We start from the raw sequence: 26897 nt of genomic DNA on the forward strand, positions 1-26897 counted from the left end.
ATAAAATGGATGTCCTACGATTACTATTATCCTACCAACGGGACATTAAGAACTGAAATATCCTATGTTTCACCGAGTCGTGGCTGAACGACGACACGGACAATATAGAGCTGGAGGGATTTTTAATGCACCGGCAGAACAGAGAAGCTATGTCTGGTAAGATGAGGGGTGGGGGTGTGTGTCTTTTTGTCAATAACAGCTGATGCGCGATGTCTAATATTAAAGAAGTCTCGAAGTATTGCTCGCCTGAGGAAGAGTACCTTATGATAAGCTGTACACCACACTATCTACCAAGAGAGTTCTATTTACCACCACAGACCGATGCTGGCACTAAGACCACACTCAACCAACTCTATAAAGGCCATAAGCAAAGAAGAAAATGCTCATCCAGAAGCAGTGCTTCTATTGTCCGGGGACATGCAGGCAAACTTAAATAGGTTTTACCACATTTTTACCAACATGTGCAACCAGAGGAATAACAACTCTAGACGACTGTTACGTTCCCCAGTTTCTGTGTTATGAGTTTGTGGATATGTATGTGTGTATTTCAGGAAATGGCTTCCTGGATTCCCCCAAGCAGCTGATTCGTCGGCCCCATTGTAGATTGGAGCTCTGATCCTGCCCTCTCGTTAGGGGATACAGCTGTCGGCAATTACTGCGACAGCTTTAAAAGTCAGTGTTCCTTTGTTAGAACAGAGGGCTTCTTGGATGTCCTGTGTTGGCTGTTGCTCAGAGACAGTTTTGTTGAAAGTATTTTGTAGCTGCTACTTCTGAGGTATGTGTGTGCCAATGGGACTCAGTGTTTTTAATTAGTGAAATTGTTCACTTTAAGTTTGTATTATTCTGTGTCATTTGTTCCCAGGGGGAAGGGGAAGGCACCTTGTGACTGCTTAGGCAAGAGGCCTGCGGGCATACGTATACCCGTAGTATGTACTCCGTCTATGCACACTAGGTAAGACCTGGGCGGACCAACCCCTGTATTTTGGTTAGCGCGCCAGGTGGCGTTAAGGTTAGGTAAGTAGTGGGTAGGCAGGTAAGGTAGGAGAGGGTACTCTAACTTTTACTTTCTTTGCTTTGGTTTTGTCCAGCACCTTTTCCCCACATTACTGGGAATTTATTTCCTTAACATGGTAAGAGGTCATATTCTCTGACTCTGTCATCCTTACCCGTACCTACAATCACATATCTCTTTCACTCTATGGGGAGTTGAGTGTAGCAGGGTGTTGCGTTCCCTCCTCCAAGAGGCATACGTAACAACTACCTTTACTCCACACACAGAGATGCATACAAAGTTTTCCCCCGCCCTCCATTTGGAATATCCGACCATAAATCGATCCTCCTGATTCCTGCTGACAAGCAACGACTAAAGCAGGAAGCACCAGTGACTCACTCAATGTGGAAGTGGTCAGATGACGCGGATGCTACACTACAGGACTGTTTTGCCAGCACAGACCGGAATATGTTCTGGGATTCATCCAATGGCATTGAGTACAACACCTCAGTCATCGGCTTCATCAATAAGTGATTTGACGAGGTCGTCCCCACAGTGACCATACGTACATATCCCAACCAGAAGCCATGGATTACAGGCAACATCCGCATCGAGCTAAAGGCTAGAGCTGGCACTTTCAAGGAGCGGGACACTTATCCGGACGTCCATAAGAAATCCCGCTATGCCCGCAGACGAACCATCAAACATGCAAAGTGTCAATACAGGATTAAGATTGAATCCTACTACACCAGCTCTGATGCTCGTCAGATGTGGCAGGGCTTGAAAACTATTACAGACCACAAAGGGAAACCCAGACGTGAGATGCCAAGTGACGCGAGCCTACCAGACAAGCTAAATGCCTTTTATGCTTGCTTCGAGGCAAGCAACACTGAAGCATACAGGAGAGCACCAGCTGTTCTGGATGACTGTGTGATATGACTGTGACGATGTGAGCAAGACCTTTTAAACAGGTCAACATTCACAAAGCCGCAGGGCCAGATGGATTACCAAGACGTGTACTAAAAGCATGCGCGGACCAACTGGCAAGTGTCTTCACTGACATTTTCAACCTCTCCCTGACTGGGTCTGTAATACCTACATGTTTCAAGCAGACTCCCATAGTCCCTGTGCCCAAGCAACCTGCCTAAATGATTACCTCCCCGTAGCACTCACATCGGTAGCCATGAAGTGCTTTGAAAGGCTGGTCATGGCTCACATCAGCAGCATCCTCCCAGATTCCTAGACCCACTCCAATTCGCATACAGATCCACAGATGACGCAATCTCAATCGCACTCCACACTGCCTTTTCCCACCTGGACAAAAGGAACACCTATGTGAGAATGCTGTTCATTGACTACAGCTCAGCATTCAACACCATACTGCCCTCAAAGCTCATCACTAAGCTAAGGACCCTGGGACTAAACACCTCCCTCTGCAACTGGATCTTGGACTTCCTGACGGGCCGCCCCCAGGTGGTAAGGGTGGGCAACAGACGTCTGCCATGCTGATCCTCAACACTGGAGCCCCTCAGGGGTGTGTAATTAGTCCCCTCCTGTACTCCCTGTTCACCTACGACTGCATGGCCAAACACAACTCCAACACCATCATTAAGTTTGCTGACGACACAACAGTGGTAGGCCTGATCACCGACAACGATGAGACAGCCTATAGGGAAGAGGTCAGAGAACTGGCATCTGCATCTGACCATAAGGCACTACAGAGGGTAGTGCGTATGGCCCAGTACATCACTGGGGTCAAGCTTCCTTCAACCCAAGTCATAGACTGTTTACTCTGCTACCGCACGGCAAGCGGTACCGGAGCGCCAAGTCTAGGACCAAAAGGCTCCTTAACAGCTTCTATCTCCAAGCCATAAGACTGCTGAACAATTGATCAAATGGCCACTGGACTATTACATTGACACCCCCCCCCCCTCACCCCTGCCTGCATGTACAAATTACCTCGACTAACCTGTACCCCCGCACATTGACTCCCCCTGTATATAGCCTCATTATCGTTATGTTATTGTGTTACTTTTTATAATTTTTATTTTATTTTATTTGGTAAATATTTTCTGAACTCTTCTTGAACTGCACTGTTGGTTAAGGGCTTGTAAGTAAGCATTTCACGGTAAGGTCTACATTTGTTATATTCGGCGCATGTGACAAAGTTTTATTTGATTTGACACCAGTCACCTGGGAGACTCACCTGGATGACCTCTCATGAGTCTTTTCCTATCATGTGTTGCAGCAATAGTTTTAGGCATGTCTCTTCTAATTGGCTGAATGGTGATAGTCATCTGTGTGGTTGGTGACTGATGCATATTGATGCTACTCATAAACACTGTACACAAACAATAACAGACTTAGAAATAGCAGTAATTGTTTTGGCAGTCATTCAGTAAATGCTGCCGCATTACACCTCTAGAGGGTGTCCTCCCCAGCTCATGAAGGCAATAGCTAGAGGATGATGCTAAAAAATGAGAGGCTACAAGAACAAAACTCTTGATGCTGCAATGATGAAAATATCTCAAAAACCAAGAGAGGAATTACTAAAAACTCAACCAAAGAAGAAAAACAACACAACAGTCTTTTGCATCAAGTACACCAAGTGTTCAGAGAAAATGAAAGCAATCCTGAAAAGCACTGGCATATTTTGCAAATAAATGACAACAACAAAAAATCACACACCTCTTCAAGAAACCCCCACTGGTGGTCTACAAATGTGGTTTCACTATTGGAGATAGCTTGGCGAGATCTAACATGCCCCCTGAGCTCACTCAGACACTCTTGACACCCATTCCAAATGGGAACTACAAATGTGGCTCATGCGCAGAGTGCAACAGCATTATAAAACATCCTTCTTCAGACACCTGCATACAGGTTGAAAAGTTAGGGGTATCATCTCATGCAAGACCAAGGGAGTAATCAATCTCATCACCTGTTCATGAGGGAAAGTATACGTAGGACAAACAATAAGATAATTAAAACAATGCATAGCTGAACACCGTGGCTCAATCACATGTAAGAACATTGATTATCCATTAGCAGCTCACTTTGTTGAAGCTAACCATCCTATCTCCTCCCTCAAATACACAGGCATTGAGCATGTTGCTCTACCAAGGAGAAGAGGTAACATCGAGATCCTACTACTACAGAGGGAGGCTTACTGGATATCCTGTCTAAAAACATTGTCCCCTTGTGGTCTGAATATTGACTTTGATCTCAGGTCCTTCTTATGAACAATTCTCTCTTTATGAACCAATCTTATGAATTTGTACAGCTTTTCAGCATACACCTACAGTGAGGCAAAAAAGTATTTAGTCAGACACCAATTGTGCAAGTTCTCCCACTTAAAAAGATGAGAGAGGCTTGTAATTTTCATCATAGGTACACTTCAACTATGACAGACAAAAATTGAGAAAAAAAATATCCAGAAAATCACATTGTAGGATTTTTTTATGAATTTATTTGCAAATGATGGTGGAAAATAAGTATTTGGTCAATAAAAAAAGCTTATCTCAATACTTTGTTATATACCCTTTGTTGGCAATGACAAGTCTTCACAAGGTTTTCACACACTGTTGCTGGTATTTTGGCCCATTCCTCCATGCAGATCTCCTCTAGAGTAGTGATGTTTTGGGGCTGTTGCTGGGCAACATGGACTTTCAACTCCCTCCAAAGATTTTCTATGGGGTTGAGATCTGGAGACTGGCTAGGCCACTCCAGGACCTTGAAATGCTTCTTACGAAGCCACTCCTTCGTTGCCCGGGCGGTGTGTTTGGGATCATTGTCATGCTGAAAGACCCAGCCAAGTTTCATCTTCAATGCCCTTGCTGATGGAAGGAGGTTTTCACTCAAAATCTCACGATACATGGCCCCATTCATTCTTTCCTTTACACGGATCAGTCGTCCTGGTCCCTTTGCAGAAAAACAGCCCCAAAGCATGATGTTTCCACCCCCATGCTTCACAGTAGGCATGGTGTTCTTTGGATGCAACTCAGCATTCTTTGTCCTCCAAACACGACAAGTTGAGTTTTTACCAAAAAGTTCTATTTTGGTTTCATCTGACCATATGACATTCTCCCAATCTTCTTCTGGATCATCCAAATGCTCTCTAGCAAACTTCAGACGGGCCTGGACATGTATTGGCTTAAGCAGGGGGACACGTCTGTCACTGCAGGATTTGAGTCCCTGGCGGCGTAGTGTGTTACTGATGGTAAGCTTTGTTACTTTGGTCCCAGCTCTCTGCAGGTCATTCACTAGGTCCCCCCGTGTGGTTCTGGGATTTTTGCTCACGGTTCTTGTGATCATTTTGACCCCACGGGGTGAGATCTTGCGTGGAGCCCCAGATCGAGGGAGATTATCAGTGGTCTTGTCTTCCATTTCCTACTAATTGCTCCCACAGTTGATTTCTTCAAACCAAGCTGCTTACCTATTGCAGATTCAGTCTTCGCAGCCTGGTGCAGGTCTACAATTTTGTTTCTGGTGTCCTTTGACAGCTCTTTGGTCTTGGCCATAGTGGAGTGTGACTGTTTGAGGTTGTGGACAGGTGTATTTTATACTGATAACAAGTTCAAACAGTTGCCATTAATACAGGTAACGAGTGGAGGACAGAGGAGCCTCTTAAAGAAGAAGTTACAGGTCTGTGAGAGCCAGAAATCTTGCTTGTTTGTAGGTGACCAAATACTTATTTTCCACCATAATTTGCAAATAAAATCATAAAAAATCCTACAATGTGATTTTCTGGATTTTTTAAATAATTTTGTCTGTCATAGTTGAAGTGTACCTATGATGAAAATTACAGGCCTCTCTCATCTTTTTAAGTGGGAGAACTTGCACAACTGGTGGCTGACTAAATACTTTTTTGCCCCACTGTAATATGTTCCCCCTGTTGATGATGCTTATTATGCATTATTGTTGAACCAAATGATTACATGTAACAAAATGTTTTCATGAAATAGGAAACAATTAAATATATGTGTGAAATTGAATTAAACAATGTATGCTGGTGCTAATATTATGTATAATATTTAATTATGTTTCCATATGATAATAGCCTAATATATTATATATGCTATAACCTATTGTTTTTTAACAGTTTCACTCAATTCATTCTAATTAACTTAATAATTATGACAAACCCCTCACTATTGTCATTGGTTGCACTAATTGCACTGTTTGTCTACATAACCTGGTTCAAGCACTCATGACTTTACCCTGAAGAAGGCACAGTGATGCCGAAACATTGGTGATTTACCCAATAAATTACTGGGAGTTTATATATAGCGTGTGCGACTCTAAGCTATAAAAATAGAGTTTATTCACCGTTAGTCAGCACCTCTGCATAAAATAATTATGTGTGTGCGCCAGATCATGTTTTTTAATAGGTAGAGGACGAACACCAATCTATTATGTTTCACCATCCTCAAATGAGTTCCTCATTAGGCCTATGTTACACAGATATACATTGTCAATCTAGCCAACAATCACAAATCTGTTATATGAGACTCAAGGATCAAGGAAACCTTACCGTGATGGAGGTCTTAGCATTACAAAGCACTTCCTCTGCAGCCAATATGTCTGACTGCACTTCCTGTACTGTACATTGCAGGGGTTTAAAGGTAGGACACTCTCCCGTAACCTCTGTCAGAGACCCTGAACCAGCTGGGACAGGATGAGTCAGACAGAGACGCAGGAGGACTTTTACTGTCCCTGTCATAAGAATAATTACACTTCTCATACACAAACAGCTTGAACCGAACGCTACTTTCAGTCTCTAAGGAAATATACAAACAATTCAATCATACTTAGAGGGTAAAATGCAATAAAAACAGTAAAGATATGAACAGCAATTTATAATATATCACCTGTCAGAGGCAAATGTACCAGAAAGTAAGGAATATGGGAAAGGAACAGATCCTCATACATACAGATTATACACAATACATGAAGTCGGACGTTTACATACACTTTAGCCAAATACATTTAAACTCAGTTTTTCACAATTCCTGACATTTAATCAGAGTATAAAATCCCTGTCTTAGGTCAGTTAGGATCACCACTTTATTTTAAGAATGTGAAATGTCAGAATAATAGTAGAGAGCATGATTTATTTCAGCTTTTATTTATTTCATCACATTCCCAGTGTGTCCGAAGTGTACATACACTTAGTATTTGGTAGCATTGCCTTTAAATTGTTTAACTTGGGTTAAACGTTTCAGGTAGCCTTCCACAAGCTTCCCACAATAAGTTGGGTGAATTTTGTCCCATTCTTCCTGACAGAGCTGGTGTAACTGAGTCAGGTTTGTAGGCCTCCTTGCTCGCACATGCTTTTTCAGTTCTGCCCACAAAGCATCCCCACAACATGATGCTGCCACCCCCGTGCTTCACGGTTGGGATGGTGTTCTTTGGCTTGCAAGCCTCCCCATTTTTCCTCCAAATTTAACAATTGTCATTATGGCCAAACAGTTCTATTTTTGTTTCATCAGACCGGTAGACATTTCTCCAAAAAGTACAATCTTTGTCCCCATGTGCAAACCGTAGTCTGGCTTTTATATGGCGGTTTTGGAGCAGTGGCTCCTTCATTGCTGAAAGGCCTTTCAGGTTATGTCAATATAGGACTTGTTTGATTGTGGATATAGATACTTTTGTACCTGTTTCCTCCAGCATCTTCACAAGGTCCTTTGCTGTTGTTCTGGGATTGATTTGCGCTTTTCGCACCAAAGTGCGTTCATCTCTAGGAGACAAAATGCATCTCCTTCCTGAGCGGCTGTGTGGTCCAATGGTGTTTCTACTTGCGTACTATTGTTTGTACAGATGAACGTGGTACCATCAGGCATTTGTAAATTGCTTCCAAGGATGAACCAGACTTGGTCTTGACTGATTCCTTTTGAATTTCCCATGATGTCAAGCAAAGAGGCACTGAGTTTGAAGGTAAGCCTTCAAATACATCCACAGGTACACCTCCAATTGACTCAAAGTATGTCAATTAGCCTATCAGAAGCTTCTATACAATGACATAATTTCCTGGAATTTTCCAACCTGTTTAAAGGCACAGTCAACTTAGTGTTTGTAAACTTCTGACCCACTGGTATTGTGATACAGTGAATTATAAGTGAAATTATCTGTCTGTAAACAATTGTTGGAAAAAACTACTTGTGTCATGCACAAAGTAGATGTCCTAACTGACTTGCCAAAACTTTAGTTTGTTAACAAGACATTTGTGGAGTGGTTGAAAAACGAGTTTTAATGACTCCAACCTAAGTGTATGCAAACTTCCGACCTCAACTGTATTTCTGTTGCCTCCTATGACTGAGCCTCACCCACATGTTCAGAGAGCATACAGTTTTCAGGCCCTGTTGCAGGTTTAGTATCTGGGCCTCCTGACTGTGTCTGGTTGTTCCTGAGAAGACAGGCCTGGATCTGGACACACAACAGCCAAATATGTTTATTACCAGGGTGAGAGATGGAGTTTTGAATGTTAATTTTCGTCAGGCATCTCATGGATAGCCCAATCTAAACTTCTGTCTTCTCAGGACTGCTACGATAATGTGAAGTTCCTGTGTTCATGACTAAACAAACATGAAAGCCAGGAAAGGAAGGGTAATATTATGTTTTAGGAGATATTGTTCTGTTTGATGGACTGAGACCCTGTCCATGATTCACTTCTCTAGAACATCCAGAAACCCATTGGCTGTCACATTGTTTCTGTCCCAGACCAGGGTCCTGTAGAGACATGGATAGGGCTATGGCAGGTCAGGTTATTGTTGCTTAGTTTGGGAGTTGCGTAGCGTTATGGCTATGATAGTGGTTGGAGCATTGGGCCAGTAACCGAAAGCTTGCTAGATTGAATCCCTGAGCTAACAAGGTAAAAATCTGTCTTTCTGCCACTGAACAAGGCAGTTAACCCACTGCTCCTGGGCCAACATTATAACTAAGAATTTGTTCTTAACTGACTTGCCTTGTTAAATAAAAAATACAAATATGATGAAATAGGTTCATTAGGTGTAGGTTTGGTTGGGTTATGACACGGTTACCTAAGCTTAGTGTTGATGAGTAAGGCCTTGGCCAGAAATTTGTCTCCAGTGTATGTGATACAGTTGCCGCTAATGGTGGTGCTTGTCTTCAGCTTGGAATCACACACTGACAGACTCCAGGGGCTGTGGGCACGCACATACGCAGACGCACACCACCGATCTCATCGACGGGGTTGCAGTGGAGAAGGTTCAAGTTCCTTGGTGTCCACATCACCAACAAACTATCATGGTCCAAACACACCAAGACAGTCGTGAAGAGGGTACGACAAATCTTATTCCCCCTCAGGAGACTGAAAGCACCCATGCCATTTGGCATGGGTCCTCAGATCCTCAAAAGATTCTACAGCTGCACCATCGAGAGCATCCTGACTGGTTGTATCACTGCCTGGTATGGCAACTGCTCGGCCTCCGACCGTACGGCCCAGAATCACTGGGGCCAAGCTTCCTGCAATCCAGGACCTCTATACCAGACCGTGTCAGAAGAAGGCCCTAAAAATGGTCAAAGACTCCAGCTACCCTAGTTATAGACTGCTCTTTCTGCTACCGTACGGCAAGCGATACCGTAGTGCCAAGTCTAGGTCCAAGAGGCCTCTAAACAGCTTCTACCCCCAAACCATAAGACCCCTGAACATCTAGTCACATGGCTGCCCAGACTATCCCCCCACCCCCTCTTTACACCACTGCTACTCACTCTATGCATAGTAACTTTAATAACTATACCTACATGTACTGTACATACTACCTCAACTAACCGATGCCCCCGCACATTGACTCTGTATCGGTAACCCCCTGCATATAGTCTCACTGTTGTTATTTCACTGCTGCTCTTTAATTACTTGTTACTTTTATCTCTGATTCTTATCTGCATTGTTGGTTAGGAGCTCGTAAGTAAGCATTTCGGCGCATGTGACTAATAAAATTTGATTTGATCTGAGCCAGAGCTCCATCCAATAAGAGCCCAGAGCCTAGGCCTGAAAGAACTTCAGTTGGTTTACATGAACTTCACCCTGACATCTCCATCTCAGATATAAGAGGGCTCTTTGATATTCTGAGAGAAAATGGCTGCCTGTTTTAATGAGCCTTGTATACTGTAAGAGTTTAAGCTGCTCAGTGTGTAATTACTGAGGCAGGCCGCGTCTCGCTGGAGAAGGATTCTGGGTAATTAAAAGTATTGCTTTCACTCAGGGCGACGTCCCTGAGGACTGTGCCTCCACAGAGCCTCCAACTATTACAGAGAATGGGACACCACTGGAGAAAAGGCCGGGGCAGTGGTAGAGCCAGGGTCAAAATATAAGAGGAGCAGGGATATCTACTGAGGAGAGGGTAAAGGAGACTGGGATATACTGTTGTTGTCAGAGACTAGGAGATGAATGTGATGTAAGTGAGGCCTTTGCAGAGCTAAGCTGATGTTTAAGTCAATGGTTGTTTACGACAGCTTATTAGAACAGGTTTATAACAGGTAGATGGGGTGGCAGGTAGCCTTGATGTTTGGTCAGTAACAGAAGGGTTGCTGGTTCGAATACCGGAGCCGACAAGGTAAAATAATGTATCTGTCGCCGTGCCCTTGAGCAAGACACTTAACCCTAATTGCTCCAGGGGCGCTATATAATGGCGACCCTGGCCGTAATCCCACTCCCTGAGGGTGTCTCAGAAGGAGTTGGGATATGCAACAACAACAACAACATTTCCATTACACACATGTGGAACAGGACAAATATAAGCACCCCTCAAATGATTATAATTACACATGGTACACAGGAAAGTTAAGTGTTTGAGATATGACACATGAAAGAATGTAAATAAGTGAGTTTGTCACTCAAAGGACAAGATTGAACACTCACACACTCCTCCTCCTGCATGAGCTGGACGATACGCTGTAGGACGTTTGTTATTAGAGCTCTGTGGAGAGAGAGAGAAGGTAGAGAGAGAAGGCAGAGAGAGAGAGAGAGAGAGAGAAGGGGACAGTTGATGGATATACAGTAGATAGATGGATAGAAAACACAGTGGGCGTGACAGAACAATCTATTCACCTGAACTTCATGGCAAAGTTGAGTCCCAAAGCCGGATCGCGGAGAGAGTGCCTGTGTCCGATGGACAGCACCATGGTTACCATGTCACTCTCAAAACCTGAGGATAGATAGATGTATATTTGTTACTCTCTCTGTCTGTCTTTCTATATTCTTTGAGGAAGCTATCTTTTCAAGTCAGCTCAATTCAATCATGTTGAGCCTATTTTGTCATAAATACACAAATTAGGATTCCCTGGAGCTTTTTGACAGCTGCATTCCCCATGAAAATGAATGGTCTCTATATATGAGCCACTGGCTGGTGTAGAAGGAAGTAGGGAGCCATTATAGTCTTTGTTCCAGTCAGTGTGACGTCAGTGGTACGATCCACAGAAGTGAGGGACGAGGAAGTGGGTTGGCAGACAGGCAGGTGCTGGATGTTAGAGCATCAGTGTCCCAGCAGTGCTGTGTCTATTCTGACTGACACTGACATGTCTGGCCTTGCTGCTCAGTGCTGCATGGAGGACTGTCTGTGGGAAGCTGGGAACCCTGCCTGCACTTGTCTACCTGCTCCAGAAATAAGATGGCCTGATTTGAGGTCCTGTCAGCAGTCAAGCATTTTATTGGCTCTGCTGTATTTCCAGAACAAGGGTTGAGAGAGGTCATAGTAGGAGAAGAGAAAACATATTTTTCATTTTCTATTGGTAGATCCAAAAATAATGGTAAGTTATAATGGTGCGGAAAAAGGGTTATTCATCGAAAAACAACTTTTCTTATCCCCTGAATATACATTTCCTCAGCATTCGGTTGCTCTCTGAGATTCCTAGATAGAAATATATGGAAAATACTCTTTCTCTTAATGATGCCCCCAATGGCCCCCTATGGAGATTCCCTGGACAGTTCCCAGAACAGCCAATCTAACCACCTCCCCTCATCCATGGGCTGATTCCTGAGATCTCCTCATTGTGCTAGAGAGCAGGGGATCGTCCCACGAGGAACACATTGTCTCCCTCTCTGTTACGTGATCTGAATGGTGCGTGATTTATCACCTGCTGGTTGGCACCACCACCTAGCCCACAGACACCACCCGTCTGTGCGCTCTCCATCTCTCTCCATCTAACCCACACCTCTCCAGAGAGAGACAGAGAGAGAGAGAGATGGTATCGTACCATTGTCAGAGAGGTCCAGAATGCTGATGGCCTTGGCTTCAAAGATTTGCTCCTGAATCATCTGGGCTCCAGCAGACCTCAGCTGGACATATAATACACGTTACATTTGACATTTGAGCCATTTAGCAGACGCTCTTATCCAGAGCGACTTACAGTGAGTGATGAGTGCATACATTGTTGTACATATGATTATCAACCAGCCAAAAAATGGCTCAGCTCACTGATTTAAAAAAAAGTGAGGTATGTGTGTGTATGTCTATTAATTCAAATTTTTGACAGCAACAACCTGGGGAATAGTTACAGGGGAGAGACGGGGGGATGAATGAGTAAATGTTTTTTTTAAATGGTTTTATTTTTTAAAATGGGAAGCTGGGGATGATTAGGTGGCCATGATGGTATGAGGGACATATTGGGAAATTAGCCAGGACACCGGGGTTAATACCCCTACTCTTATGATAAATCCTATGGGATCTTTAGTGACCACAGAGAGTCACGACACCTGTTTAACGGCCCATCCGAAAGATGGCACCCTACACAGGGCAATGTCCCCAGTCAATGCCCAAAATGCAAACATATACTGTGTGTGTGTGTGTGTGTGTGTGTGTGTGTGTGTGTGTGTGTGTGTGTGTGTGTGTGTGTGTGTGTGTGTGTGTGTGTGTGCGGGTGCGTACGTGCATGTGTGTGTGTGTACGTGTGTGTCTAATTCGGGCTAGGAGAGAGACAGACGAACAGAAATTAGTTATTAACTGAAATGAAAAATAAAGTGAACCAATCACATAAATCAAATGTCATCCAAAAATGTCCCATTTCCTCAGTGCCTCAGACACCAGGTAGAATGATTTAGGGAGGGAGGGATGTTTTAGAAAGGTGAGGAGGATCACGTGGAGTAGGCTACTTACAGTGAGCCCACCTCCTTCCAGACACACCTCCTCCAGGTTTGAGGATCTGTTGATCATGAAGAGAACCTGCTCCTGGACTTCGGAGCTCTGGGGAGAGATACAGAGGGGGAAGAATCATTCCTCTACTATGTTTTGAATCATTAGCCATCCCATCTTCATAAACTGGCAGCAAATCTAATCTCCATGAGAATCTCCATATAATCTCCATGAGAATCTCCATCTAATCTCCATGAGAATCTTCATCTAATCTCCATGAGAATCTTCATCTAATCTCCATGAGATTCTCCATCTAATCTCCATGAGAATCTTCATCTAATCTCCATGAGAATCTTCAACTAATCTCCATGAGAATCTCCATCTAATCTCCATGAGAATCTTCATCTTATCTCCATGAGAATCTCCATTTTGTCTCCATGAGAATCTTCATTTTATCTCCATGATAATCTCCATTTTATCTCCATGAGAACCTGCATCTAATCTCCATGAGAATCTCCATCGTATCTCCATCTAATCTCCATGAGAATCTTCATCTAATCTCCATGAGAATCTCCATTTTATCTCCATGAGAATCTCCATCTAATCTCCATGAGAATCTCCATCTAATCTCCATGAGAATCTCCATCTAATCTCCATGAGAATCTCCATCTAATCTCTATGAGAATCTCCATCTAATCTCCATGAGAACCTGCATCTAATCTCCATGAGAATCTCCATCTAATCTCCATGAGAATCTCCATCTAATCTCCATGAGAATCTCCATCTAATCTCCATGAGAATCTCCATCTAATCTCTATGAGAATCTCCATCTAATCTCCATGAGAACCTGCATCTAATCTCCATGAGAATCTCCATCTAATCTCCATGAGAATCTCCATCGTATCTCCATCTAATCTCCATGAGAATCTTCATCTAATCTCCATGGTAATCTCCATTTTATCTCCATGAGAATCTCCATCTTATCTCCATGAGAATCTCCATCTAATCTCCATGAGAATCTCCATCTAATCTCATGAGAATCTCCATCTTATCTCCATGAAAATCTCCATCTTATCTCCATGAGAATCTCCATCTAATCTCCATGAGAATCTCCATCTAATCTCCATGAGAATCTCCATCTAATCTCCATGAGAATCTTCATCTTATCTCCATGATAATCTCCATTTTATCTCCATGAGAACCTGCATCTAATCTCCATGAGAATCTCCATCGTATCTCCATCTAATCTCCATGAGAATCTTCATCTAATCTCCATCTTATCTCCATGAGAATCTCCATTTTATCTCCATGAGAATCTCCATCTAATCTCCATGAGAATCTCCATCTAATCTCCATGAGAATCTCCATGAGAATCTCCATCTAATCTCTATGAGAATCTCCATCTAATCTCCATGAGAATCTCCATCTAATCTCCATGAGAATCTTCATCTTATCTCCATGAGAATCTCCATCTAATCTCCATGAGAATCTCTTTCTAATCTCCATGAGAATCTCCATTTTATCACCTTGAGAACCTTCGGTGTCAGAAATTTCTATGGTCATTTCTATTTATTCATTTCTAAGAAATTCCGTTAGCCTATAGAATCAAATCACATGCGCTGAATACAACCGGTGTAGACCTTACAGTGAAATGCTTACTTACAAGCCCTTAACCAACAGTGCCGTTCAAGAATTAGAGTTGAGAAAATATTTACTAAATAAAATAAAGTAAAAATAAAAAGTAACAAAGTAGAATTACAGTACATAACAATAACGAGGCTGTATACAGGGGGCACCGGTACCGAGTCAGTGTGGAGGCTGTATACAGGGGGCACCGGTACCGAGTCAGTGTGGACGCTGTATACAGGGGGCACCGGTACCGAGTCAGTGTGGAGGCTGTATACAGGGGGCACCGGTACCGAGTCAGTGTGGAGGCTGTATACAGGGGGCACCGGTACCGAGTCAGTGTGGAGGCTGTATACAGGGGGCACCGGTACCGAGTCAGTGTGGAGGCTGTATACAGGGGGCACCGGTACCGAGTCAGTGTGGAGGCTGTATACAGGGGGCACCGGTACCGAGTCAGTGTGGAGGCTGTATACAGGGGGCACCGGTACCGAGTCAGTGTGGAGGCTGTATACAGGGGGCACCGGTACCGAGTCAGTGTGGAGGCTGTATACAGGGGCCACCGGTACCGAGTCAGTGTGGAGGCTGTATACAGGGGGCACCGGTACCGAGTCAGTGTGGAGGCTGTATACAGGGGCCACCGGTACCGAGTCAGTGTGGAGGCTGTATACAGGGGCCACCGGTACCGAGTCAGTGTGGAGGCTGTATACAGGGGGCACCGGTACCGAGTCAGTGTGGAGGCTGTATACAGGGGCCACCGGTACCGAGTCAGTGTGGAGGCTGTATACAGGGGCCACCGGTACCGAGTCAGTGTGGAGGCTGTATACAGGGGGCACCGGTACCGAGTCAGTGTGGAGGCTATATACAGGGGGCACAGGTACCGAGTCAGTGTGGAGGCTATATACAGGGGGCACCGGTACCGAGTCAGTGCGGAGGCTATATACAGAGAAATGCAATACTCTACGTGAAAACTATCACAAGATAAGTATCAACACAAAGACATAGTTTCTTTATGAAAAATGAACAAAAAGGATGAAGCAGACAGAAGAGTTTGGGAGAGACAACAATCCTGGAGACGGACAGCTGGGTGAGACCATTGGGTTCTCCAGTTCCTGACTGAGAGCTTTCACACCCGATGACAAGCAACACAGGTAACACACATGAGCAGATGAGTAGTCACTAGCCAGTCCAGGCAAGTTGGAATTGGGAACCTCAGCAATGGACATTAACAAACCCCAAAAGGTATTTATGATAGGAAAAGGCTCACCTTTGTCCTCTATATAATTGGCTGACAGGTTGATGGTGTGGATGGCGGAGCTGGTGTGATCTCGCAGGCCACAGGCCATCTTCAATGCAAAATTCGGGCTAGGAGAGAGACAGCCCCCTGTACCGAGTCAGTGTGGAGGCTATATACAGGGGGCACCGGTACCGAGTCAGTGTGGAGGCTATATACAGGGGGCACCGGTACCGAGTCAGTGTGGAGGCTATATACAGGGGGCACCGGTACCAAGTGAATGTGCGGGGGTACAATCTTTCCCTCATTTTCAGATCAATCCTTTTACATGAACTGAACTCTTGTTTTAATATGGTGAACCTATTCCTTTTAAAATATTTTTTTGAAAAGAAACATTGAACATATAACAGTCGAATCATAGAGCAGGTGAGCTGGTTCTACTCTTTTTGGCTATTTGCTGGTGTTTTGTGGTAGAAAACTGAGCTGGTCGATAATAACACGTCAATCCTGTTAAGCTTGCGTTCAATTGACACTCCCTGTTACAAACAACAAGCTTCCATTACCCCTGTCACATTGTCAACCCTTTCATATCGTCAACCATGTTACGGTCAACCCTGTTACGGTCAACCCTGATACGGTCAACCCTGATACGGTCAACCCTGATACGGTCAACCCTGTTACGGTCAACCCTGTTCCGGTCAACCCTGATACGGTAAACCCCGATACGGTCAACCCCGAAACGGTCAACCATGTTACGGTCAACCCTGTTACGGTCAACCCTGATACGGTCAACCTGTTACGGTCAACCCTGATACGGTCAACCCTGTTACTTTACTTGACACTTACGATAGTCTTTTTATTATTTAACTTCTTGAGATGGGAAAATATGTTTTTTATGAAATTGAACATGTGCTCTTCATGACAGAATGTACAAATTTGGTGAACTCAAAAGGCACTGAATTGGTGGAACGACCCAAAAGAATATCATACACACAAATTCTCTCTCCTCATGAAGGTCATTTCCCTGACCTCCATCATAGCCAGGTGATTGTCTAAAAGCACTGCAGTACCAGTAACACATCAGCAGCTAGATTATGAAGTCAGTATGGCGCCCTGCCTCCAGGGCACAGTGCTCTGTGTGCACATGTGAGGACTGTTGATAAGGCCTGCTAGACCCTGCAAGCGTTGACCGGGTCGGACAGTTTGGTCATCCACAAGATCCCATCCTCAGCTCACACTGCCAAATCTTATGAATGTGACATCCATGACAGAACCAGAGAGTGCAAGACTCAGAGCAAGAGAACTCAGGGAGAGAAGCATCAAGCTGTGTAATAACATGAGATAGTGTGCTCTCTAACAGGACTTGGAAAAACAAATCAGGATGTGGCTAAAAGAGACTAGTTTGAGGTCTTTGTTGGAGATATTGGTGAACCATTGGTTGAAGGAGAGATTCCAAACAATTCTGGGCATAGTAAATGTTGTCAACATCCTGAAAGAATATACATAATAAATATATTCACTAATATTATTGATGTATGATGACATCAGTTGATATTTATAGTAGAAAAAATGTATTTATCAGAAACATTTAATGTGGTGTCATCATAGGTGAATGGTAGCCTACGGACCTATTGGACCTCCCTGCAGGGGAACTCATTGAAGTCACATAGAGCAGCATTTGTCTCTGAGAAGCCTCCTATAGTGGAGAAAACCGAGGAATGACCGAGAGATCAGATACTGTAAAAATCCATGTCCACATAGTATGATACACACAAATGACGTGACACTGCTGCAGTGGTATGATTGACTCTACTGACCACAGGGTCCCAGTGTTCCAGTCAGCTGCTCCTCCACCCGGGTTGCCAGGTTCCACATCCGCTCCTGCAGATCTGGAGGGATCTTCTTCAGGTTCTTCAAAAGATACGCAGGAGATAGAAACACATACACATGTAGATGTCAAACATTTTGAACCCTCAGATATTACGGATATTTGCATGAGGTATCTATTTCATTATTGGTATTGGATTGGAATATGATTCACAAGTGAGTTAGAAAACCACCATTCCTTTGATAGAAGAGGATCACTAAGGATCCCTAATCAGTTGGTTAATGGGTCGACCTCAGGGGTTTCTGCTATAAGTACATCACAAACAACCCTCACAAGGCTTGAGGGAGGGTATGTTCAACTACATGCCATGACACCCTGGACAGGAATCAGGGATGATCTTCTTCAGAGAAGCTGTCACATGACTGACCATAGCCTCGAGGTCCTCAACAGACGTCAGACTGAGAGAGCAGGTCTGTCTGTCCGTCTCAATCACCACCTGAATGGTCAACAGTACATACGCAGGAATCTATCTGTCACTACTGACACCATGCAGACACACAGAGAGACACATTCGGACTGAAAGATTGGCAAAATAGTACAGTCGTTAGTGGCCACATAGACACAGGAACTCTGAACACATGAACTCTGTCTCTGCTTGTCTATTTGGTGTGACTAAATACCTGTAGAAAGTTGTAAGTGAGTGGTGAGTAAGATATACACAAAGCTGTTGCTGTCCTACACAATCCTATGCTTCATAACAGTTCAGAGCCTCCACTTCTGTTTTTAAATCATGTCTGTGGCCCTGCAGCCTTTTCAAGTGTCAGGGTCAAGTAATATTTCCAGATGATCCCTCACTTCCTTGTCACTGTGAGTGTGACCAAACCACGACACATCACACATTCTCACCAGGGGTTCTACACTCTCACTGTCATCATGGTATCACTAAGCAACAGCCAGAGATGACAGTATCTGCACATGCTCCCTCCCCCCTGAGGAGCTGAACCAGTGGTGGTGACGAATGTTTCCCATCCCAGGACGGACAGTGTTAACCTCTGAAGAGCAACAGAAGAGGAAACACCACAGTCTCAGAGCCCTGATTGCGTCCTGTGCATACGGACTGGGACCAGAGGTGTGCAGAGAGAGGGAATTCTTCAGATGAGTGGATGGAAATCGGAAGTTTTCCCTCATCTCCCACTGGTATAATAGTTACCATCTCCTTATGTGGTAGGTCCAATACGGATAGTAAACAGGTGCCGATGGATTGCAGGACATTAGGAATGTTTGACTGTTCACATGTAACAACATTGAGTTGGGTAATTTGCTTTGTGTTCCCAGTTTCTCTGATTCACCACCCTAATCATTTACATGATCAGTGATCAGAGCTAGCCTATGGCCAATCAGGGCTGTTCATTTTCAAACGGACATAAATATTTTAACACCCATGCAAAGGTAACCATGGTGGTAAGGATGTGCTCAGCCAGTAACACACTAACACTGCCCCCTCCCTTTACATACTGTATGTACATATCAAGATTTGATTTGATTTGATTTTATGAGGTGGATTTAATCAAAATAAAGAGAAAAACGCATCCGACTGAATGGCTGCTTTCAAATATGTCAATGAAGTACTGAGAAACACAGCATTCAAATCATTCAAGTAAGGAACGACATACTACAAAATATATGTAACTTCAGACATAGAAGAAGTTCATTTGTTTTACCTGATTGAGGCTCTCAATGCTGACGGCATAAATCTCTAGATACAGTAGCTGAAGGAGCTTTCCACCTGCAGGGAGCGACCAGACTGTGGTCAACAGTGAAGCACTGATACAAACACAGGAAAGGCATACTGACCTAAACAGGTTAACCCCCTAAGGTCGTCGATGTCAGTGCCCCGTGGATATCTAATTAGCATGATATAAAAATCTGTCCGTTTAAAATAGTGATACACTACATGACTAAAAGTATGTGGACATGTGCTTGTCGAACATCTCATTCCCAAATTATGGGCATTAATATGGAGTTGGTCCCCCCCCCTTTGCTGCTATAACAGCCTCCACTCTTCTGGAAAGGCTTTCCGCTAGATGTTGAAACATTTTTGCGGGGACTTGGTTCCATTAGTGAAGTTGGGCCTGACGTGTAGTTGGCGTTCCAATTCATCCCAAAGGTGTTTGATGGGGTTGAGGGCAGGGCTCTGTGCAGGCCAGTCAAGTTCTTCCACACTGATCTTGACAAACCATTTCTGTATGGACCCTCACTTGGTGCACGGGGGCATTGTCATGCTAAAACAGGTAAGGGCCTTCCCCAAACTGTTGCCACAAAGTACGAAGCATGCTGTAGCGTTAATATTTACCTCCACTCAAACCATGAAAAACAGGCCCATACCATTATTCCTCCTCCACCAAACTTTAAAATTGTCACTATTCATTCAGGCAGGTAGCATTCTCCTGGCATCCACCAAACTCATATTCGTCCGTCGAACTGCCAGATGGTGAGCATTTCACTGTTGTATTTGGCGCATGTGACAAACAAAATTTGATTTGATTTGAAGCGTGATTCATCACGCCAGAGAATGTGTTTCCACTGCTGCAGAGTCCAATTGCTGCGAGCTTTAAACCACTCCAGCCAGCGCTTGGCATTATGAATGGGCATCATAGACTTGTGTGTGGCTGCTCAGCCATGGAAATCCATTTCATGAAGCTCCCAACGAACAGTTATTGTGCTAATGTTGCTTCCAAAGGCAGTTTGGAACTCGGTAGTGAGTATTGCAACCGAGGAAAGACAATTTTTACGCACTAGGTGCTTCAGCAGTCAGCGATCCCATTCTGTGAGCTTATGTGGCCTACCACTTTGTGGCTGAGCCATTGTTGCTCCTAGACATTTCCACTTCACAATAACAGCATTTGCAGTTGACAAGGGCAGCTCTAGCAGGGCAGAAATTTGATGAACTGACTTGTTTGAAAGGTGGCATCCTATGACGGTGCCACATTGAAATTCACTGAGCTCTTCAGTAAAGCCTTTCTACTGCCAATGTTTGTCTATGGAGATCGCATGGCTGTGTGCTCATTTCATAGACCTGCCAGCAACGGGTGTGGCTGAAATAGCCGAAATCACTCATTTGAAGGGGTGTCCACATACCTTGCATATATAGTGTATCAGTAGGTGGCAACATAGAGACCCTGAGGGATGACTGAGAGCTGACGTCGCAGCTGGACTCTATTCATTATTTTTGGCACTTAACATGATATATACTATATAGACTGTACTTCCATATATTTTCAACTGGTACAGACGAGTCCTGTGAAGCTTGTAGTGTGTAGTCCAAACTGATCGGACGCTACAGACAGAAGTTAGCAGATCGGCTGTACCGACTTCAGACGAGTCCCAAGACGCTTATGGGGGCCAAACCGTTCAGACGCTACAGACGATTTTGTGAGAAGATTGATTTTCGGGATGTCTCATCATCTGACAAACAATGCTCTAGCTCTGTCACCTTTCACTGCAGATGCGGAAGTGTGTCACAGGCAGATGCGGAAGTGTGTCACAGGCAGATGCGGAAGTGTGTCACAGGCAGATGCAGTGGATTGAGACGCTTCCAATGTAAAAACAACAGATACAGTATGTAATCTCTCAGTGGAGTACATCTCTCAGTGGAGTACATCTCTCAGTGGAGTACATTTCTCAGTGGAGTACATCACTCAGTGGAGTACATCTCTCAGGAAAAGTGGGGGTGTCGAAAGGAGTGGACGTTTTGAAAGGAACCATATAATGAGAAGTGGGAATTTTCTAGCAATTTAACATCAGAAGCGCTGGAATTCCATAACTACTAGAACCTCCACAAGTTGATATTTCAATTATTATTAATTATTATTTCAAATAAGTTAAGGTAGCTGAGGTTAGCTAGCATTTACATTTACGAAAAACTTTACGTTCCATACATGGCTACCTGTAGGTAACGTTACTGTCCTTACTGTCATATCTGCAGACCATGACTAATGTCTGATAACACAAATGACATCTTCAGTGGTTCCATGTAGTGAATCCGTTGTTCAACGCATTTGTATGGGCTAGCAGTAAGGCCAATAATATGTTTTCATCAAATCATTATTGTAGACTTTTTTGATACTTCAAGGGGTCTTACAATTCAGAATCAAATAGCTAAATGATCCTTGGTATGACCTTCTTAAAACAATTCCATATAGCTTAGTAGACCCCCCCCCCCAACCATGGCCACTGTGTTTATAATTAGGTACACGGCTGATGTAAGCGTGAGGTCATGCCCACTGTCAGTCACATTAGATGACATTCTATCTGCCAACATACACGTGTGTCTGGTGAGACATTTCTGCTTTGTGAGTGTACAAACAACACAAACTGAGGCCAGCATAACTTGTGTTACTACACTGAGAAAAACAATGATTAAAATGTACTAATATATAGGTTCCATCCTCTCCATTTATCTCTCCCTGGTTTCCTCCATCTCCCACCCACCCTCTCTGTCTAGCGTGCTATGCTTCCTTCCTCTGCTCTGTAAGTTAACACTTGGCACGAGCCTGAGGTTTCCATGTGTTTGCTGTGTGTGCTCGGACTCTGTTTGCACTGGTTGGGTATTTATTCTAGAGGGAGATAGATACCTGCAGTGTACCAAAAGTCTCTGTTTAAATAATTTCCTCATTCTTCTGTAAGCTATCAGGCTAGTGGTGTAGGCCCTACTGAAGTTAGTCCTGACTGATCATAACCAGGCTCAAGTAAGGCTGTATGCATATACAGTCGTTGGTTTACAGATAAACTCAGAGAAACATCATTTAAAACATGAGTAAACACACAAGCACTAACAAAATATTGGGGATATGTGACTTACCCTGACAGATTGCTTGCAGTGGACAACATAAGCTCTCCATAGAGTCATCACCTGGTGGAACCTGGTGGAAAAAAACAAACCTGTGTGTGTGCAGTCATGTGAAGTACTTAAGTAAAAATACCTGAAAGTACTAATTAAGTCGTTTTTTGGGGTATCTGTACTTTACCATTTATATTTTTTGAAAACATTTACTTTTACTTCACTACAGTCCTAAAGAAAAGTATGTACTTTTTATTCCATCCATTTTCCCTGGTACCCGAAAGTACTCGTTACATTTTGAATGCTTAGCAGGACAGGAAAATTGTTTAATTCACACACTTATCAAGAGAACATCCCTGGTCATCCCTACTGCCTCTGATCTGGTGGACACACTAAACACATGCTTCGTTTGTATATTCTGTCTGAGCCCCTGGTTATTTGCAAAACAAAAAAAACTGCTTTGCTTAATATAAGGAATTTTAAATGATTTATAGTTTTACTTTTAATTTAACCTTTATTTAGCTAGGCAAGTCAGTTAAGAACAAATTCTTATTTACAATGACGGCCTCCCCCGGCCAAACCCGGATGACGCTGGGCCGATTGTGCGCCGCCCTATGAGATTCCCAGTCACGCCTTGATGTGAAACAGCCTGGATTCAAACCAGGGACTGTAGTGACACCTCTTGCACTGAGATGCAGTGCCTTTAGACCGCTGCGCCACTCGGGAGCCTTTGATACTTAAGTATATTTGAGCAATTACACTTACTTTTGATACTTAACTATATTTAAAGCCACATACTTTTAGACTTTTACTTAAGTAGTACTTTACTGGCATTCCTTTTTACTTGAGTCATTTTCTATTAAGGTATCTTTACTTTTACTCAAGTATGACAATTGGATACTTTTTCCACCACTGTGTGTGTGTGTGTGTGTGAGAGAAAGAGAGACCCACCCTCTTCAACATATATATATTTATTCTAGATCCTACTAGAATCCGATGTCAAATGTCTACTCTTTGCTGATGACCTGGTGCTTCTGTCCCCAACCAAGGAGGCCCTACAGCAGCACCTAGATCTTCTGCACAGATTCTGTCAGACCTGGGTCCTGACAGTAAATCTCAGTAAGACAAAGATAATGACGTTACAAAAAATGTCCAGTTGCCAGTACCACGAATACAAATTCCATCTAGATACCTTTGCCCTAGAGCACACAAAAAAACTATACATGCCTCGGCCAAAACATCAGCGCCACAGCTAACTTCAACAAACCTGTGAACCATCTGAGAGACAAGGCAAGAAGGGCATTCTATGCTATCAAAAGGAAAATAAAATTTGACATACCAATTAGGATCTGGCTAGATATACTTGAATCAGTAAAAGAACCCATTGCCCTTTATGTTTGTGAGGTCTGGGGTCCGCTTACCAACCAAGAATCCACAAAATGGTACAAACACCAAATTGAGAATCTGCATGCAGAATTCTGCAAAAACATCAAGGTAAAACAATAATGCACGCAGAGTAGAATTAGGCCGATATCCGCTATTTGTCAAAATCCAGAAAAGAGACGTTAAATTCTACAACAACCTAAAAGGAAGCGATTCCCAAACTTTCCATAACAAAGCCATCACCTACAGAGAACTAAACCTAGAGAAGAGTCCCCTAAGCAAGCTGGTCCTGGGGCTCTGTTCACAAACACACCCCACAGAGCAACAGGACAGCAACACAATTAGACTCAACCAAATCATGAGAAAACAAAAAGAGAAAATCCTTGACACATTGGAAAGAATTTACAAAAAAAACAGAGCAAACTAGAATTCTATTTGGCCCGAAACCGAGAGACCACCGTGGCAGAATACCGGAGCACGGTGACTAACCCAAAATTAAGAAAATCTTTGACTATGTGCAGACTCGGTGAGCATAGCCTTGCTATTGAGAAAGGCCGCCGAAGGCAGATCTGGCTCTCAAGAGAAGACAGGCTATGTGCTCACTGCCCACAAAATGAGGTGGAAACTGAGCTGCACTTCCTAACCTCCTCCCAAATGTATGACCATATTTTTATTTCCATGAGATTACACAGGCTCACAAATCATGCGAATAAACTCCCATATCTATTGGGTGAAATACCACAGTGGGCAATCACAGCAGCAAGATTTGTGACCTGTCACAAGAAAAGGGCAACCAGTGAAGAACAAACACCATTGTAAATACAACCTATATTTATGTTTATTTATCTTACCCTTTTGTACTTTAACTACTTGCACATCATTACAACACTGTATATAGACATAATATGACAGTTGAAATGTCTTTATTCTTTTGGAACTTTTGTGAGTGTAATGTTTACTGTTCATTTTGTATTGTTTAAATATGTTTCACATGCCGATAAAGCCCCTTCAATTGCAATTGAATTGAGACAGAGAGAAAGAGAGAGAGAGAGAAAGAGAGCAGCTCAGACTGCCAGCTGTCAATTTGAGCTAGAATCAGCTCAAGAGCTCCACTTGCAGGTGGAACCTGGTAACTTAAGCCACATTGCAAACAGATACAGTATTCACACCCTTTAACTTTTGACACGTTTTGTCTTGTTACAGCCTGAATTTCAAATGTATTCAATCCTGTTTGCAACAAGGCACTTAAGTAATACTACAAAAAAATGTGGTAAAGAAATTTACATTTTGTCCCGAATACAAAGTGTTTGGAGCGAATCCAACACAACACATCACTGAGTACCACTCTTCAAATTTTCAAGCATGGTGGTGGCTGCATCATATTATGGGTATACTTGTCAGCGGCAAAGACTAGGGAGTTTTTTAGGATAACAAATAAATGGAATAGAGCTAAGCACAGGCAAAATCCTAGAGGAAAACTTGGTCCAGTCTGCTTTCCAACAGACACTGGGAGACAAATTCACCTTTCACCAGGACAATTACCTAAAACATCAGGCCAAATACATATTGGAGTTGCTTACCAAGACAACAGTTGATATTTTATTAGGATCCCCATTAGCTGTTGCGAAAGCAGCAGCTACTCTTCCTGGGGTCCACACAAAACATTAAAGCACATTAATAGACAAGAACATCTTAAGGACAGAACTAAATCAATTGTAAAAGGCACATGTAGCCTACATAGCAATACATACACACAAACAAACTAGGTCAAATAAGGGAGAGGTGTTGTGGCATGAGGTGTTGTTTAATCTGTTTATTAAACCAGGTTTGCTGTTCTTTTGAGAAATATGAGATGGAATGTAGGTTCCATGCAATAATGGCTCTATATAATACTGTACGCTTTCTTGAATTTGTTCTGGATTTGGGGACTGTGAAAAGACCCCTGGTGGCATGTCTGGTGGGGTAAGTGTGTGTGTCAGAGTTGTGTGTAAGTTGACTATGCAAACAATTTGGGATTTTCAACACATTGTTTCTTATAAAAAGAAGTGATGCAGTCAGTCTCTCCTCAACTCTTAGCCAAGAGACACTGGCATGCATAGTATATTAGCCCATTTAATGTTCCTGAGTGGCCTAGTTACAGTTGACTTAAATCGGCTTAGAAATCTATGGCAAGACTTGAAAATAGTTGTCATACAATGATCTAAAACTAACTTGACAGAGCTTGAAGTAAAAAAAAAAAGAATAATGGGCAGGTATTGTACAATTCAGGTGTTAAAAGCGCTCAGAGATCACTGCCAAATGTGATTCTAACATGTATTGAGTCAAAGAGTTGAATAATTATCTAATCAAGACATATTAGTTGTATTTTCCATAAAAATGTAAAAACATTCTTCCACCTTGACAGAGTATTTTGTATAGATTGCTGAAAAAATCATTCAATCCATTTTTATCCTACTTTGTAATAACAAAATGTGGAAAAAGTAAAGGGGCTTGAATACTTTAAGTCACTGTACATTTCGGCAGGTTGACATTTGTCATGAGTCTTGTCCTGGAGGGAGAACTTAGCGATTTCCCGCTTAGATAGGCCAGCTGCAAAGTCAAAATGGGCTATAATGTACAAATTAATGGATTTTGTTGTTGCTTTTTGGTCTTAATTTAAAGTTAAGAGTGTGGTTATGGTTAGGTTTAAAATCAGATTGTATTACTTTTTGGCTGTGCCAGCTAGTGACCACTCTGAAAATCAAAACAAATTTGATGCTCTGTATACAACAGGTGTCTTACCGTGAAATGCTTACATAGAAACTCTTAACCAACAATGCAGTTCAAGAAAGAGTTAAGAAAACATTTACTTGAGTAAAAATAGTCAACTAAAAAGTAACACAAAATAAACAATAACGAGGCTAGGTTAGTTA

At 43.0% G+C, this 26897-nt stretch overlaps 1 long non-coding RNA gene and 1 pseudogene across 1 annotated transcript; one reads left to right on the forward strand and one right to left on the reverse strand.

Annotated features, from left to right (window-relative positions):
* Positions 1–22671, reverse strand: part of LOC109888838 (capping protein, Arp2/3 and myosin-I linker protein 2-like) — a 43827-nt pseudogene extending 21156 nt beyond the window's left edge.
* LOC116373977 (uncharacterized) lies at positions 721–4314 on the forward strand. The gene is made up of 3 exons (XR_004209693.1): positions 721–775; positions 863–952; positions 4088–4314. It is a non-coding gene; the product is annotated as an uncharacterized LOC116373977 (long non-coding RNA).
* Positions 22672–26897: the final 4226 nt, after the last annotated feature.

The sequence above is a fragment of the Oncorhynchus kisutch genome, linkage group LG4, assembly GCF_002021735.2.
Source record: "Oncorhynchus kisutch isolate 150728-3 linkage group LG4, Okis_V2, whole genome shotgun sequence".
NCBI classification, from domain to species: domain Eukaryota; kingdom Metazoa; phylum Chordata; class Actinopteri; order Salmoniformes; family Salmonidae; genus Oncorhynchus; species Oncorhynchus kisutch.